This window comes from Mastomys coucha, unplaced genomic scaffold (assembly GCF_008632895.1).
Source record: "Mastomys coucha isolate ucsf_1 unplaced genomic scaffold, UCSF_Mcou_1 pScaffold11, whole genome shotgun sequence".
NCBI classification, from domain to species: domain Eukaryota; kingdom Metazoa; phylum Chordata; class Mammalia; order Rodentia; family Muridae; genus Mastomys; species Mastomys coucha.
The window spans coordinates 29,916,805-29,922,466 of NW_022196893.1; positions in this window are offsets into that span (position 1 = coordinate 29,916,805).

The window sequence follows — 5,662 nt, forward strand, 5'->3', positions numbered from 1 at the left end:
TGTGTGTGTGTGTGCTGGTTCTCTGAAAGCCAAGATAGATGGGTCAAGAAATCAAGAGCATACAACCAACAGAAGTGGGAGGCAGACAGATCTCTGTGAGTTCAAGGCCAGCCTGGTCTACAGAGCAAGTTCCAGGACGTTGAGGGTTACACAGAGAAACCCAGTCTTGAAAAGAAAAGAAAGGAAAAGAAGAGAAAAGAAAAGAAAAATATGCTAACACTTGGGAGGTAGAAGCAGAAATATCAGGAATTCAAGGACACTCTTAGCTATATAATACAGCCAGTGTGGGTTACAAGAGAGTCCATTTCAAAAAAAGAAAAGAAAAGAAATGAGGCAGGAGGGAAGGGAGGGGAAGAAGGCAGGAGAGAGAAGAGAGATGGAGGAGCTAGGACTGGGAGGAGTGACACAGCTCACTGATTCCCTAGCAAAAACATTTTCTTGTTCCCCGTTCTTCTTGACTGGCCTGGCTGGCTCTCTCCAGGGAGGAATGCTTCCCTTGGGAGATACGTAATGATCTTATAGAACCGGAAGGTGAGAGTGAGCCTTCGCCACTTTGGGCTCTTTATGACTTTGAACCAACAGACCAAGAACAGAGCTACAGTGTTGTTGGAAATAATTCATCCCCACCACCAAGGAGAAACTGGAACACTGCTGCGTGATGAAGGTGGGTAAGAAGAAGTCTGAAATGCAGGACATCTCTTAGGGCCTCTCCTAATCCTGCCTTGTCTGTGACAAAGGCAAGAGGGAATGACACCAGTGTAGTCAGGACAGCAAGTAGTCCTGATCCTTCAGAACTCCATCCAGCAGGTGAGAAAGCATGACCTGTATAGACGCTTACTGTATGCAGGAGCATGGCCTGTATAGACACTTACTGTATGCAGGAGCATGGCCTGTATAGACACTTACTGTATGCAGGAGCATGGCCTGTATAGACGCTTACTGTATATGCAGGAGCATGTCCCGTATAGACACTTACTGTATGCAGGAGCATAGCCTGTATAGACACTTACTGTATGCAGGAGCATGGCTCGTATAGACATTTACTGTATGCAGGAGCATGGCCTGTATAGATGCTTACTGTATGCAGGAGCATGGCCTGTATAGATGCTTACTGTATGCAGGGGCAATGCGGAATGCATAGTATAGGCATACATTTTTTGCAACCTACTTTTAATTAGGGCTCAGCCTCTCCTCTAGCCCACCACCCAGCAGAGGCAGTGGAAGAGAAAAGTTATTAGGATGGGGGAAGTGGACCTGCTCAGCAGTAGTTCTTTGGGGGTGAGCTCATTCTTCTTTGGCAGCAGTTCAGTCCCATAGCAAACACTAAATACGACTCAGCAGCTGCAGACCAGTGCCCTAGGCAGGCAGACACCAGCAGCTGGAGTTCCATCCTGAAGACCGCAAGTCTCGCCAAGCTGCCTGAGGTGAGGCCATCGAAATGGCGAGCTGCTGCAGGACCCTCACGAGCAGTTCTTGGGCGAGTTTCTCTCAATGGCAGCATTACCACAAGTTGACCTCCACAATGCTATGTAAGGCAAACCAATACACATGTGTCGTTAGCAAAGCAAAGAATGGCAAACCGAACCAAACCAAGGCTCAGTGCTTGTCCCCCGCTGTCTGTGGGGCTGTATTTATACTCCTTCATCAAGTGTCCTTTCATGTGTCTGCTCAAGCAAAACATCCTTTCCCCTGGGTGGCCAGAAAAACATCACTTGACATCACTGACTTTCCAAAGAAACTAGAAGTTTCCACTTGCGGACAGGAGGAGGTACTTTATAGCAAATGTGACTGTAAGACCTGGTAGAGAACAGAGCATTGTAAGCATTGCTGTTGTGTCTTGCTATAAATGTTTGTACATAAGAGTAGTCAGCCGGGCATGATGGTGCACACCTTTGATCCCAACACTTGGGAGGGAGAGGCAAGAGGATCTCTGTGAGTTCATGGCTAGCCTGGACTACATAGCAAGCTCCAGGCCAGCTCGGGCTACATAGAGACCCTTCAAATAAACAAGGAAAATGATACTGATGCTGTTAATAAACTATAATGATCACATATAGGAGTGTTCTGCCTGTGTGCATATGTGTATAACACTTGCGTATATTGCTGGAATGGGCCAGAAAGGGACATCAGATGTCTTGGAACTGGTATTACTGATGGTACTAAAGTGCCATGTGATAGCTAAGAACCCAGCCAGCATCCCCTGCAAGAGCTGCACGTGGCCACAAGCCACTGCTTCAGGGCCCCAGTGACTTTTTGCTGTTTTGTTTGTTTGCTGAGACTGAGTTATCTCTGTGCAGCCCTGGAACTTCTAACATAGACCAACCTGGCCATGAACTCACAGAGCTCCACCGTCCTCTGAGTGCTGAGGCTAAAGACGGCCACCACCACATGCATCTTCAATGACTTCTCTCTCTCTCTCTCTCTCTCTCTTCCTCTCTCTCTCTCTCTCTCTCTCCCTCTCTCTCTCTCAAGACTTATTTATTATTATATGTAAGTTCACTGTAGCTGTCTTCAGACAGACCAGAAGAGGGTGTCAGATCTCATTACAGATGGTTGTGAGCCACCATGTGGTTGCTGGGATTTGAACTCAGGATCTCTGGAAGAGCAGCCAGAGCTCCTAATCACTAAGCCATTTCCCTAGCCCTTCAGTGATTTCTCAAACCAAATTTAGCAGGCTAGAGACATGGCTCAGTGGTTGAGAGGGGCTTGCTGCTCTTCCAGAGGTCAGAGGTCAGAGGTCAGCTTAGTAGCTGTCTGCATCCACAGGTGGATCACAACTACTGATAACTCCGGCTACAAGGGATTCAATGTACTCTTCTGGCCTTTGCAGGCACCTGCAGATACACACACACACACACACACACACACACACACACACACACTACAAATCTTTTTTAAAATTTTATTTTATATGTTATTTATTTTATGTAGGAGTGCTCTATCTGGATGAACACTTGCATGCCACAAGAGGGTAGTAGATCATATTATATGTTGATTGTGAGCCACCAAGTGGTTACTGGGAGTTGAACTCAGGATCTCTCTGGATGCACTCTTAACTGCTGAGCAGTCCACCATATAAAATCTTATTTTAAAGACCACTAAAGATATCAAGCTGTGCAACATGGCAGTTTTAGAACATTTACAACATTCTACAGTGATCCTTCATGTACATATACCATTAATCTCCTCTCCCTGGATAGGGGTAATTATCTTAGTTTATAGAATAACATTCACAATGTGGCTTAAACAGCAAGCACTTCTTCTTCTTCTTCTTCTTCTTCTAAAGATTTAGTTAGTTAGTTAGTTAGTTAGTTAGTTAGTAAATGTGAGTACACTGTAGCTGACTTCAGACATACCAGAAGCGGGTATCAGATCCCATTACAGATGGTTATGAGCCACCATGTGGTTAGTGGGAACTGAACTTAGGACCTCTGGAAGAGCAGTTAGTGCTCTTAACCACTGAGCCATCTCTCCAGCCCAAGCACTTACTTCTCATAGTCTAGAGATCAAGAAGTTTAAGAATACAGAGCTGAGAGATCTGGAGTCTGAGATAGAGACCCCTAGTCTTGGAAGGCTGTCTTTTGGTATATTAAAAGGCCTAAAGAAACAACCTTTGTCTCTGTCTTCTTCTTGAACTTAGTTGGCTTTTTTTTTTTTTTTTTTTTTTTTTTTTATGGTTAAGTGTTTTGCCTACATGTGTGTCTGTGCACCACAAACATGCCTGGTACCTGAGAAAGCCTGAAGAAGATGTTAGATGATTGTTAGCAGCCCTGTGGGTGCTGAGAATTGAACCTGGGTACTCCAGAAGAGCAACCAGTGCCTGCTCTTAAGTACTGAGCTATACCTCCCATTCCAGCCTCTTTCTCTTCTAAGGACACTAATCCAATCCAGGGAGCTCAGTTTCATGGTAGTCCAAACTCCATCACTTCCCAAGGGCCCTATCTCTACTCTTTTCAAGACAGGGTTTCTCTGTGTAGCCCTGGCTGTCCTGAAACTCACTCTGTAGACCAGGCTGTCTTCTAACTCAGAGATCCTCCTGCCTCTGCCTCTTGAGCACTGGGATTAAAGGCGTTTGTCACCACCCAGGTACCTGTTAGTAGAGGTTGGGGTTGCAACAGTTCTCCACTTTCTGTCTTTGTAGCTTTGTTTTCCTAAATGTCTCATATAATTTTCACAATACAGCCACTGCCAGCAGGAAATACAGGTCAGTGGTGACATCAGTGCAGCCTGAGGAGTCTCTGGGAAGCCATGGGGACTTCTAACTCAGGTCCTCTTGGCTACGTCTCCCACAGAAAAGAATTCCAGGATGAGTCAGAATGAAGCTAAGTTAGTTTACTGATGAAACAGAACAACAAGATGCTTGCAACCCCAAAGAGTAGGCATGAGGTGAAGAGCGGGGCTGGCTGCCCGGAGGTCACGGTGTGATTTGGGGGCTCCAGTCTACTTCAGGTGCAGATGTTCCTGGAAGGGAGAGCATGCACTGGTGTACTACTTTTTGTTACCCACAGAGTTTTGCCCTTGAAAAGTAGGGTTTAAAAAAAATTTTTTTAATATTTATTTATTTATTAATGTATGTGAGTACACTGTAGCTGTCTTCAGACGCACCAGAAGAGGGCATCGGATCCCATTACAGATGGTTGTGAGCCACCATGTGGTTGCTGGGATTTGAACTCAGGACCTCTGGAAGAGCAGTCAATGCTCCTAACTGCGGAGCCATCTCTCCAGCCTTAAAAAAAAATTTTTTTAAGGGGCTGAAGAGACCGGTTTATCGGTTAAGATCCCTGGCGTCTCTTGCAGAGGTCCTGAGCTCAATTCCCAGCAACTACATGGTGGCTCACAACCATCTGTAATGGGATCCGATGCCCTCTTCTGCAAGCAGGTATACATACAGATGGAACACTCACACATTTAAAAAAAAAAAAAGGAAAAAGGAAAAACAAATTTAAGCTGGAAGTGATGATTCACACATTTGATCCCAGTACTGGGGTTGGGGGGGGCAGAAGTGGATGGATTTCTATGAGTTTAAGGCCAACCTTGTCTATAGAGTGAGTTTCTGGCCATCCAGTGCTACACTGAAACACTGTCTTAATTTTTTGATAAAAAAAAATTAATTTTTTGGTGCTGGGAACCGAAAGCAGGTCTTCTCCAAGAGCAGTCAGGGCCACCTCTGAGCCACCTCTCTATCTCCAAAGAGACAACTTTAAAAATATTTAAAAATATTCTGTGTGTATGTGTGTCTTCGTGCAGGTTAATGCAGCGTCCTCTGAGGCCAGAAAAAGGGATTCTGATCTCCTAAAGCTGGGGTTACAGGTAGTTGTGATCTCAGACCATCAGGCTTGGCAGCACCTCCCTTACCCAGTGAACTCTCTTATTACGTGAATATATGTGTAAGTGGTTTTGACCTGTTCTACGGAATCCAACGCTGCCTTCTGACCTCTGCAGGCACCAGACATGCGCACGGTGCTCAGACACACAGACGGGCAAAACCCGCACACACCAAATAAAAAAGAAAAATAGAAAAACTATTTGAAGACTCTTTTTTTTTTCTTTTTTTTTAAAGAGAGACTAGGATTCTTAGTGATAAAAGGCCCACTTACAAGAACTGACTGCGGTCCTCCAGCGTGCAGAGGGCGCTTTGAAATAGGGCTGCCTCCCAATTTCT